General features: G+C 44.4%; 1 protein-coding gene and 1 long non-coding RNA gene across 2 annotated transcripts in view; one reads left to right on the top strand and one right to left on the bottom strand.

Annotated features, from left to right (window-relative positions):
- Positions 1-12,344, bottom strand: part of CNTNAP2 (contactin associated protein 2) — a 758,846-nt gene that overhangs the window by 614,327 nt on the left and 132,175 nt on the right. The gene's annotated exons all lie outside the window — the stretch shown is intronic.
- Positions 7,893-11,864, top strand: LOC149918363 (uncharacterized). Its single transcript, XR_016465406.1, has 3 exons — positions 7,893-8,161; positions 11,305-11,488; positions 11,689-11,864. It is a non-coding gene; the product is annotated as an uncharacterized LOC149918363 (long non-coding RNA).

The raw sequence follows: 12,344 nt of genomic DNA, 5'->3' as shown, positions 1-12,344 counted from the left end.
GGAGAACAAGCCCAGCTCCCTCAGCCTGTCTTCACAGGGGAGCTGCTCCAATCCCCTGATCATCTTTGTGGCTCTCCTCCGGACTCCGTCCAACAGATCTCTGTGTTTCTTGTATTGGAACTCCAGACCTGGATGCAGTACTCCAGATGGGGTCTCACAAGAGTAGAGTAGAGGGGAACAATCACCTCCCTGTCCCTGTTGGTCAGCCACCCCCTCTTCTGATGGAGCCCAGGATACCATTTGCTTTCCGAGCTGCAAGAGCACACTGCTGGCTCATGTTACGCTTTTCATCCATCAGGACCCCCAGGTCTTTCTCTGCAGGGCTGCTCTCAAAGACTGCTCCTTCCAGTCTGTATAAATGCCTGGGATTCCTCTGGCCCAAGAGCAAAATTCTGCACTTTGCCATGTTTGCCTCATTAGGTTTACCCAGGTCCACCTTTCAAGTCTGTTGAGGTCCCTCTGAATGGCATCCCTTCCTTCCACCATGTCAACTGCATCACTCAGCTTGGTGTCATCAGCAAACTTGCTGAAGTTGCACTCAATTCCGTTGTCAGTGTTATTGATAAAGATGTTAAAGAGCATCGGTCCCAAGACAGACAGTCGGGGGACGCCACTCATTACTGGCTTCCATGTGGAAATAGAACCACTGATTAAGGTCTGTGGCCTTTCAACCAATTCCTTGTCTGTTGAGTGGTCCACCCATCAAATCCACATCCCTCTAATTTGGAGATAAGGATGTGGTGGGGGACCATGTCAAAGGCCTTGCTCAAGTCCAGGTAAATGACATCGGTCACCTTTCCCTTGTCCACCAATGCCATCACTCCAGCACGGAAGGCCACCGGTTTGGTTAAGCATGACCTTCCTCTGGTGAAGCCATGCTGGCTGTCTCAGATCACATGCTCATTCTTCATTTGATCAGGCATGTTATCCAGGAGTATCTGTTCCATGATCTTCCCAGGCACAGAAGTGAGACTCACCAGCCTGTAGTTCCCCAGGTCAACCTTGCTCCCTTTCTTGTGAGTGAATGACCCTTCCTCCAGGATCTCACCTGACAGCCATGACTTTTCAAATTATGAAGGAGAGCAGCTCAGCAACCACCTCAGCCAGCTCCTTCAGAACCCTGGGATGCACACTATCCAGCCCCATAGACTTGTACGCATTCAGTCTCATGAGGCTGTCTCAATGGGGGAGGGGGGGATTTACCGCCCCAGTCCCCACCCAGAGGTTTAGGGATGCAGGGCTCAGGGATGTGAGAAATAACGGAATCCTGGCTGCTGGTGAAGACTGAGGCAAAGAACTCATTCAGTACCTCAGCCTTCTCTTCATCTGTTTTACGTTTACCAAAGAAGGTACACTTGCTTTGGCCTGTCTCTTCTGGCCAATGTACCAGTAGAAAGTCTTCCTATTGTTTTTCACGTCCTTTGCCAAGTTCAGTTCTGCCTGTGCCTTGGCTTTCCTGATCCCACATCTGCAAGTCCAGACAGCATCCCTGTATTCTTCCCTTGTTTCCAGAGCTTGTACATACCTTTCTTTGCCCTCAGTGTGCCCAGCAGGTTCTTGCCGAGCCATGCCGGTTTCCTACCTCTGCCCATTTTCTTATTCAGATGGACAGAGAGCTCTTGTGTTCTCAGAAAGTCATCCTTCAAGAGTATCCAGCTCTCCTCAACATCTTTGTTTTTAAAGACAGCATCCCGGGGGATTTTGGCCAACAATTCCTTGAACAGCAACGCTTCAGCTCTGATCAGTCTATCCAATATCTGGACCAGAAAGTTATCATCAATGGATTCCAGGAGTCTCCTGGATTTCTTGCAGCTCTCCATGTAGTCTTTCCAACAGATATCTGGATGGTTGAAGTCCCCCACCAGGATGAGAGCCTGTGAGCATGTTGCCTCCTGCATCTGAAGCAAGAAGGCCTTGTCAATAGTCTCCCCTTGATCAGGTGGCCTGTAGTATACCCCTATCACCAGATGACCTTTATTAGTCCTGTCCCTATTTCTAATCCACAGGCTCTCAGCCTGTTCCTGACTGTTTCTCAGAGGAAGCTCCTCACAGTCTATCCACTCTTTGACATAGAGGGCAACTCACCCACCCCTCCTACCTCGCCTATCCCTTCTAAAGAGCAGATAGCCCTCAGTGGTGGTATTCCAGTTATGGGAGTCATCCCACCATGTTTCCATGATAGCAACAAGGTCATAACTTTCCAAGTACATCACGGTTTCCAACTCGTCCTGCTTATTTCCCAGTCTGTGTGCATTGGTATAAAGGCACTTCAGCTGGCATTCCATCTCACTGCCTTTATAGAGGATCTAGAATTCCCTAGAACAACAGCATCCCCAGCATACCCCTGCCCTAGTCCATCCCTTTGTACTTCACCATCTTCACCCATTAAGTTTGGTATGAGCCCTCGAATAACTTGCTCAACCCCAGTAGACCTCATTCTGTCCCCTTCCCTTTTCATACCTAGTTTAAAGACCTTTCAATGAGTGCCACCAGTTCCTCAGCTAAGGTCCTCTTACCCCTTGGAGACATACTACTTCCATCTCCACATCCTTCCTGTACTGGGGGCTCCAGGGCTGGACGCAGTACTCCAGATGGGGCCAAGTAGAGCGGGACAATCACCTTCCTCTCCCTGCTGGCCACTCCCTTCTTAATGCAGCCCAGAACACAGTTGGCCTTTCAGACTGCAAGTGCACTGCTGGCTCATATCCAGCTTCTCATCCACCAGGATCCCTAAGTCGTTCTCTGTAGGGCTGCTCTCAAAGAGATCTTCCCCAGCTTAGGAATTTCCTGGGATTTCCTGAACCAAGTGCAACACCCTGCACTTGGCTTTATTGAACCTCCTTATGTTTTCATGGGCCCACTTCTCCAGACCATCCAGGTCACTCTGGATGGCCTCCCTTCCTTCCAATGTATTAACTGCACTGCTTAGCTTGGTTTCATCCGTGAACTCGCTGAGAGTGCACTAGATGCCATCATCTATGTCACTGATAAAGATGCTGAAGAGCACCAGTCCCAAGACCGACTCCTGATGGACACCATTTGTGACCAGCCTCCACCCTGACACAGAACCATCAATCACAACACTTTGGCTGCTTCCAGACAACCAATTTCTAATCCATCAAACAGTCCGTCCTTTAGATCCACACCTCTCTAATTTAAAGAGAAGGATGCGGTAAGGGACCGTGTCAAAGGCTGTGCAGAAGTCCAGATAAATGACATCTATTGCCCTTCCCCTGTCCACTGATGCCATCATTCCATCATAGAAGGCCACCAGATTGGTCAGGCATGATCTGCCCTTGGTGAAGCCATGCTGGTTGTCTCAAATCACCTCTTTATGTACCTTAACATAGCTTCTAGGAGGATCTGCTCCATGATCTTCCCAGGCACAGAGGTGAGGCTCACCGGTCTGTTCCCTGGGTTTTCCTTTCTCCCTTTCTTAAAAATGGAAGTAACGTTTCCCTTTTTCCAGTCACTGGGGACTTCACCAGACAGCATGATTTTTCAAATATGATGGAGAGCAGCTCAGGAACCACATCAGCCATCTCTCTCAGAACCCTAGGACGTTCAATTTCATGAGAAGGATTTGGACTTGTTGCACCATTACAGTAGGACAGAAACTGCTCCCCACACCCTCACCTAGAGGCTCATGGTTCTGGCAGACACGGGAAGCCTGACCACCAGTGAAGACTGAGGCAAAGCACTCTTTGAGTATCTCAGCTTCTTCTATGTCTGAGGAAGGCATTCCCCTTTACCTTTTATCAGAGGGGGAACACTCTCCTTGGTCTGTCTCTTCCAGCCTATGTACCCCTTCTTGTTATCTTCCACATCCCTTGCCAAGTTCAGCCCCATCTGCGCCTTGGCTTTCCTAATCCTATCTCTACACACACATAGGCATGTATTCCTCCCAGGATACATAACTCTGCTTCTACTTTGCGTACATTTCCCTCTTTTCTCCCAGTTTAAGCTGCAGGTCCTTGCACAGTCATGACCATCGTCTGCCTCCCCTGCTCGACTTCTGCTGGGGGGTGGAGTGCCATTATGCTCTCAGAATGGTGTCCTTAAAAAGCTGCCAGACTTGTTCTGTGCCCAGGCCCTTAAGGACAGTTTCCCAAGGGATCCCACTTAGCAGTTTCTTGAGCAGCTAGAAGTTGTTCTTAACATACTCAAGGATTCTCCTGGATTGTCTGCCATCCGCATGCCACTATCCCAGCAGCTATTTGGGTTGTTGAAATCCCCCATCAGGGCAAGAGCCTGCGAGTGTGACACCACCATCCTACAGATGAAGCAAGAAGGACTCATCAACAGCCTCCTCCTGATCAGGTGGCCTGTAGCAGACCCCAAACACTAGATTCTTGGACCAATCCTTGATTTTTACCCACAAGCTCTCGACCTGATTGTGGCTGTTCCTCAGACACAGCTTTTCACAATCTATTCACTTCCTAACATAGAGGGCAACTCCCCCACCCTTCCTACCCTGTCTATCCCTTCTGAATAGCCTGTAGTCCTCAGTCAGGGTATTCCAATCATGGGATTCATCCCACCATGTTTCCGTGATAGCAATTAGTTCATATTTTCCCAATTGCTCCACAGTTTCTAGCTCCTCCTTTTTATTTTGCATGCTGTGCACACTGGTGTAGAGGCACTTCAGCTTGGCTATTGGCCTCACTGCCTGCTCAGAGGAGCCCTCCCTAGTACCTCTAGGACAAGTCCGGGGTTTTCCCTTACCACCTCCCAAGGTGGCAGCATTCCCATGTGCTTCTCTGTCACCCAGTACACCCCTTCCCCCACCATATCTAATTTAAAGCCCAGCTAATCAGCCCAGCCAGCTTGTTCCCAAGAATATTTGTGACCCTCCTAGCCAGTTGGCTCCCATCTGCTGTCAGCATTCCCCTTTTCTCAAGGCTGTGTCCCGAGCCATAGTACCCAAAGCCCTGAGTATGACATCATCCACAAAACCATTCATTCAGCATGTCCACCCTCCCCCTTTTGTGCGGATCCCCGTCACCAACTGAGAGGACAGAGGAGAACATAACTTGCACTCCCAATCCCTTCAGAAGTCTTCCCAGAGCCCTGAAGTCCCTTTTGATCACCTGAGAACTTCTTTTGCCTACCTCTTCATTTCCAATGTGGAAAATCAGTAATGGATAATAATTGGAGGGCTTAACCAGGTGAGTGATGTTCTTAGCAACATCCCTCACCTGGGCACCAGGCAGGCAACACACCTCTCTATGGGACAGATCCAAGCAGCATATCAGGCCTTCGGTTACCCTCAGAAGGAAGTCCCCTATAATGACAGCCCATCTTTTTTTCCTGACTGACGTTGTAGCAAAACAGGGAGCAGACTGACTAGCAACCTCTCCTGCGCAGATGGACTTTCACCAACATCCACATACTCCATACCGTTCAGCTTCAGAGCCTCATACCTGTCATGTAAGGGTACCTGGGAAGGTGGGCAGGCTGAGGGACAGTCTGCTTGTTGCTCTGAACTGGAATTTGTTTCTATTCCTCTCTGTCTTTGAGGTCGCTGCCTCCCACCTGACTGTGAGAGGGCAGATGATCCCCCACTGCTTGAGGAGCATTTCCCCCACACCCTTTCCGTAAGGATAGCATAGTGCAACTCCCCCTCCCATCATCCCAGATGCTCCTCAGTCTTTCTACTTTCTCCTTTAGCTCTACCACCACGCTGAGCAGATCATCCACCTGCTCACACTACACACAGGTGGTATCTCAGCTGCCCTGCTGTGGCAGTGACAGGGCCAGGCATTCTCTGCAGCCTGAGACCTGAACTGCCGCATGGACATTCATGCTTTCAGTCTGAGTCACTATGCCCCTTTTAGCAGCAGCTCACCCACATGTGGTGACCATGGTTGCACCTCGGTGTTTCCAGAGAGCAACGACCTGTTAAGTACAAGTGCTAAACCCCTTCTATATGGTAAGGTGACCCACCTGCCCGCCCTGAAAATCACTTTCTACACAGTGAGATAACAACCCACCTCCCTCCGTAGTCATGCAAATGGGTGACTTACCATTTCACCTCAGTGATTCACACACCCTGACTCCTCCTCTCCATCCCTTTTCTAGGCAGAGGATGTGGATGCAGAACCGTTGCCCTGGCAACGCCCACTTCTCATCAGCCCTCTCGTGAGAGCTGCCTTGCTGCTCGGTTGTCTTGGGGATCCCTGGATGAAATCACCCTGCACCTCGTGATCAGTCGCTGTGGTTCTGTCTGGGACAGCTCCAGAACAGCGAACTTCAGTGATCAAGTCTCCCCATAGCCTCCTCTTCTTCAGGCTAAACAAGTCTGGCTCCTTCAGTGTATCTTCACAGGATAGGTGCTTCAGCCATTGGATCATCTTTGTGGCCCTTCTCTGGACACCCTCCAAAAGTTCCACACATTTCCTGTGTTGGGGGCCCCAAACTTGGATGAAGTACTCCAGCTGGGGCCTCATGAGGGCAGAGTAGAGGAGAATAATCACCTCATTTGCCCCACTGGCAAACCCTCTCCTCATGGAGCGCTGGGTACCATTGGCCTTCTGAGCTTCATGTGCACAGTTCTGGCTCATGTTTTGTTTTTCATCAGCCAGAACCTTTAAGTTCTTCTCAACAGAGCTACTCTCAAAGAGAGTGGTGTATGCATATCTGGGATTATTTTTACTCAAGTGCAAAACCTTGCTCTTTGCTTTGTTGAACCTCATTAAGTTCACAAAGACCCACATTTTCATTTTATCAAGGTTCCTCTGAACAGCATCCCTTCCTTCTGCTTTACCAGCTGCACCGCTCGGCTTGGTGTTTTCAGCAAACTTTCTCAGCACTCGATCTAATCATCTATGTAATTGATAAAAATGTTAAAGAGTACCAGTCCCACAGCAGATCCACAGTGGAGGCTCGTTACTGGCCTCTACCTGTACATAGAGCCATTGGCCACAACTCTCTGGCTGTGACCTTTGTTTTTATGTTAAATAAGTTTGATCCTATTTACTCAATTACTATAAATATATAAAAGTGAATTAAACATAGGAAATACAACATTTAGGAGAGAAGGCACTGAAGACAATGAAACACTGTGAAAAATATGTATTTATGACTTAAAAGGTATTGAAAATACACCTCGTGTTCCCCCATTTTTCATTTCTTAATTCTTTAACAATATCCAAAATAACAATTTCTAGCAGCATGTTGTAAGAGAACTGCTGAATCACGGCCAGAACCTCTGATTGATCACCTCAGGTGATTGATCACCTCAGGTCAACCCTGGAAGCACAGGTGAAGGCAATTCACCTGTGCTGCTGGAAAGGTGGAGCCTGGCTCCACTTCTCCTAGACCCCATTTAAGAGCTGAGTAGCAGCAGGGAAGGATCTCTTTCTAGAGATCCCTTCTTTGGAGTTTTACAGAGAGCCCAGGGCAAGTGTAAGCACTTTATTTATTTTCTTTTTGGAATATTAACCTGCTTTAGCTGAACTTTCTTGTTTATTTCATAATTGTAACATCTGTATATTCCTTGATTATACACATGTACACATCAAAGTTTTTTTCTTTAGCTTGGCTTTTATAATTTCTGTATTTCACTTCTACCATGCTACCATGTAGCCTAATTATATAGTTAACTTTTGTAATATGTAACTTCAGATGTAACTTACACAATTATGCTTCTATCTGTTTCAAGTAGCATTTCCTATGAAGAACTAATTTTTAGAGTCTGTAACCAAACTAACTGAAGTAATGTGAAGTAAAGCAGACAAACCTGAAGTATGGGTCTGAAAATGTTTAGTGTTCTTTTTATGCTAAAACTCAAGCACATATTTATGAAGCCTGCTTTTCTATTTTTTTTTTTTCAGATTTATAAAGAAGTCTGTTCTTGGGAAGTTGTTATTGTTTTCAGAAGGTGGCAAAAATCATAGAGCAGCAAATAACAATTATTTCCAAGGGTTATGTTAAACAAAATGTGCTCTTTGTGATCACTTAAAGCATAAGGCTTGACAACTGAATATAATCACAATAGACAGCAAATGTTATTGCTGGAGTTGATTCCACAGTGTTTTTGCAGCACCTTCAGTCACTAATGGGTATTTATAAGTGTAACTATATCACCTCTGATTTAGTTTGGCAGACTGGATTTTATTTTAGGCACCTTCTGTCACTACAGAGAATCGCTCATCCTGCAGTAAGTATCCAATTCATGCTGTGATGCAACTGTTGAAGTTTTTTTCATACAGCTTGTTTTTTTTTTTTTTTTTTTTTTTTTTTTTTTTTTTTTTTCCAGACTGAAGAAAGCAGGCCACTCTGGAAGGTAGCCATACTACTTGAGCTGCAGACAATCAATTTTGTTGTTCTAATTTCAGTTTCAATACAGTATTTTTCAATATCTTTTTCAAGAGAAATTGAGGGCTTATGATAAATAAAAAATGAAACAATTCATTATTATTCATTAATTATTTTCAAAATATATGTATCTCTAAACATACAACCTCCAAGTTCATGGGCACTGACAAATTGTAATTATTAGATTAGACGTGTTAAGTTGTCTTATTTTTACAGAACAAAAAAACACATGCTTAAAGGTAATTTTAGTCTGATACCCTATCTCCTACTTCCAGTTGGGATATACTGAATTAACTAATTTTATTCTGATATCCCCACTGTACAAAACTATGTAAAGCCTTGAAGGATTTCTGTACGTATACAAATATTTGTTAGTGGTTTTGTTTCTTTACTTGTTTTTAAATGGACTCTAAGCATTTGCGAGAATGAATATTTCTTCCCGTCTGTACCTCCACCACACTCGTATTCTGTTTTCCATTCTCATTGTCATCTCCAATTTTTCAAGAGCAACTCTGACTGTCTTGGGAACTGTGCTCTTTAACGTTTTCATTAATGACATAGATGATTGAATAGAATGCACCCTCAGCAAGTTTGCTGATGACAGCATGCTGAGTGGTGCAGTTGACACAATGGAAGGAAGGGGTGACATTCAGAGAGGCCTCAACAGACTTGAAAAGGCAGGCCTGGGTGAAACTAATGAGGTTCAACATAGCAAAGTGCAAGGTTTTGTCAGAGAAATCACAGGTACATACGCAGACTGAGAGGAGCCTGGCGGAGAAGTACCTGGGGGTCTTGATGGATGAAAAGCTTAACATGAGCCAGCAGTGTGCTCTTGCAGCTCAGAAAGCAAATGGTATCCTGGGCTCCATCAGAAGAGGGGTGGCCAGCAGGGACAGGGAGGTGATTGTTCCTCTCTACTTTGCTCTTGTGAGGCCCCATCTGGAGTAGGTCTGGATCCCCCAGTACAAGAAAGGGAAAGAGCTGTTGGACAGAGTCCAGAAGAGCCACAAAGATGATCAGGGGACTGGAACACTTCCCCTGCAAAGACAGGCTGAGGGAGCTGGGCTTGTTCAGCCTGGAGAAGTCTGCTTACAATCTTACAGTACCTAGAAGGAGCCTAAAAATAGGAGGGGAGCCAACTCTTTACAAGGGTAGATAACTGCAGGACAAGGGGAAATGGTTTTAAGTTGAAGGAGGGAAGATTTAGGTTTGATATCGGAGAAATTCTTCTCTATGAGAGTTGTGAGGTGCTGGAACAGCTGCCCAGAAAGGCTGTGGATACCCTGTCCCTAGAGGTGTTCAAGGCCAGGTTGGATGGGGCCCTGGGCAGCCTGGTCTAGCATTAAATGGGGAGATTGGTGGCCCTGTGTGTGGAAGGGGATTGGAAATTCATGATCCTTGATGTCCCTTCCAACCCAAGCCATTCTACATGTCAATGCATCGACACATCTATGCTAATTGTGTTTAAAAAAAAAAAAAAAAAAAACCTCAAATGTTCTCCTTAAAAGAACCCAAATTCAAAGATCTTGAAAAAGGGTTGCTTTATCTGGTGCATCTTTTATCTTTACACAGTTTTGTGTAACCTGAACATTTACATAGTATTGTAACTAAGTGCAACTCTCTGATACCATAATCTCACGGATATGAGGACTTGAAGTCATTCTGTAATATAAATAACTGCCACTGGAATATATAGTATTATATATTATATATTATGGAATAATTTAAATCATAATTACATCTAGTCTATGTTACACACATGTTAATAATGGTGTTACTATAAATGACAAATACTTTCCAGTAATTATAATGGCTTTCAAATGTTTTAAGTTCTGTAACAAAACTGCATTGATAGACTTTTTGCCTTGTGTTTTTCAGTCAGATAACAAACAACATTTTAAAATTATTTATGAGGAAGGAAGAAAAAGGAACTATGTTACCAGATAATGCATAGTTTCTTTTAAAACACTTAATGTTCCCTGATTTCAGCAGTAGAAATTTATCAAGGATAACAAGAAAGAAAAATTGGGGCAGAAAAGTTTGATTCACAGCTCTACGAATTCATCTACAACAGCCTTGTTACTGGTTTAATAAGTGACAGAATATCTTCAAAAACATCTCCATTTACTGTTAAAAACTATTTTTCTCCTCTACATCAAAATAATTTAAACTCCTGTGAAGAAACTGTCAGATTTTTCCTTGTGCTATCAGAAAGAGAAAAGATCAAGCTCTAATGAGTTGTGAAGCAGGTCTGCTTTTTTTTTTTTTTTTTTTTTCCTCGTCACTTACATAGATTGTGGTGTTAGGGGATAGCACTTGCCTGAGACTAGTGAGGAGTGTCTCAAATCAACATGAGGCAATCAACATCACTTTATGAGCAGTTTTACATTTGAAAGCATCTCTTTGGAGTTGTTTGCCTTTGCACGGAGCTCTCAGGAACAGTTTGTTGATTGAATACTCCGTCTGGGAGCAAATGAAAGCATCTTGATACAGTAGATTAGGAGATGATACTATTGTATCCTGTGAAGACAAGATACAAGCTGGCATTTCCCTGCTTCCCTCCTTATCTGCTGTCTTTAATTGGCAAGGCATGGAAGATGGAAACAAAGTAGTTCCTGTTACAATCCTGACGCTCTGAAAGAGCAGGCTCGACTGCTTTCTAAGAGTTTGTCCTGTATCATTAGTAACATCAACTGAACAAAAACAAGCCCTGACCACCCACTACTACAATGAACAGGGACATCTACAGCAAAATCGGGTTGCTCGGAGCTTCATCCAGTCTGATATTGAATGTCTCCAAGAATGGGGCATTCACCGTATGTCTGGGCAACTTGTAACATTGCCTCACTACTTTTATTGTAACAAATCTTTTTCTTTTATCTAACCAAATCTTCTCACTTTTAGTTTGAAACCATTTCCCCTTGTTCAATCATAACAGATCATGCTAAAGAGTCTGACACCTTCTTTCTTGTTGCTCCCCTTTAGATACTGGAAGGTCTCCCCAGAGCCTTTTCTTCTCCAGGCTAAAGAGCCCCAACTCCTTCAGCCTGTCCTCACAGAGGACGTGTTCCATTCTTCGGATCATTTCTGTGGTCCTCCTCTGGATGTATTCTAAAAGATCCACGTCTCTTCTCTACTGAGGACTCCACATCTGGATGCAGTACTCCAGGTACACCAGCACAGAGTAGAGTGGCAGAATCACCTTCCTCAACTTGCATGCTTCTTTTGCATGTTTCTTTTGATGAAGCCTGGGATATGGTTGGCTGTCTGCTGTATTATCAGCATTGATTAGACTATAGTACCAAAGTTAACCATAAGAAGTTTCTCTTTCTTGGGAAGCTAACACTGAAGTATTCATCTCACACTCAGGCAGGCCTGCACCAGTTCACTGAAGCTACAGAAACCAATGAAGAGTTTTCTTTATGCTGCTGTTCTAAGTATGGGTGAATTACATAGATGGGGAGTGGGACCACAAGAAGATTCAATGAATCCTACTGTGAACTTGGGAAGTTTACATATCTTATTCTGGTCTCTATCATCTTTGCTGTTTAGTACATATAAATAAATAAATAAATGTTACTTAAGTTATTTAAAAATATTTTCAAGTTGTAATCCTGGCCCTAAATCAGTATAAATATGGTTTAATGCTCATCAGTAAGACATACAAATTATCTCTATTGTGCTCTTCCCCTGCTTATATTCTGAATTTCCTTGCATCTTCTGCAGACAAATCTTGCCAATGTTTTCAAACCGATTTGGGTCAGGTTCACTGATAAAACTATGGGTAGAAAATGCTTGTCGTGCCAGATACAGCCATATCAGAGCACTTTAAAGTGCTTGTCAGGGTTACTATTACTAATGCAAAAGAAAGCAACTTCTCTGTCATCACATGTGGTCTGAATATCACTCTATCAGCATAAAAAATGTTGATGTGGTGAACATAAAAACACAGCTATCTTCTTTTTCCTACTGAAATCGGAATAGGGATTTTACACAAATATATGTAATAATCACGTTTACATAGC

Source organism: Phasianus colchicus, chromosome 3 (assembly GCF_987193195.1).
Source record: "Phasianus colchicus chromosome 3, bPhaCol1.hap1.1, whole genome shotgun sequence".
Classification (NCBI taxonomy): Eukaryota; Metazoa; Chordata; class Aves; order Galliformes; family Phasianidae; genus Phasianus; species Phasianus colchicus.
Note: the sequence above shows the minus strand (reverse complement) of the source record. Positions and strands in the feature narration are given on the sequence as shown.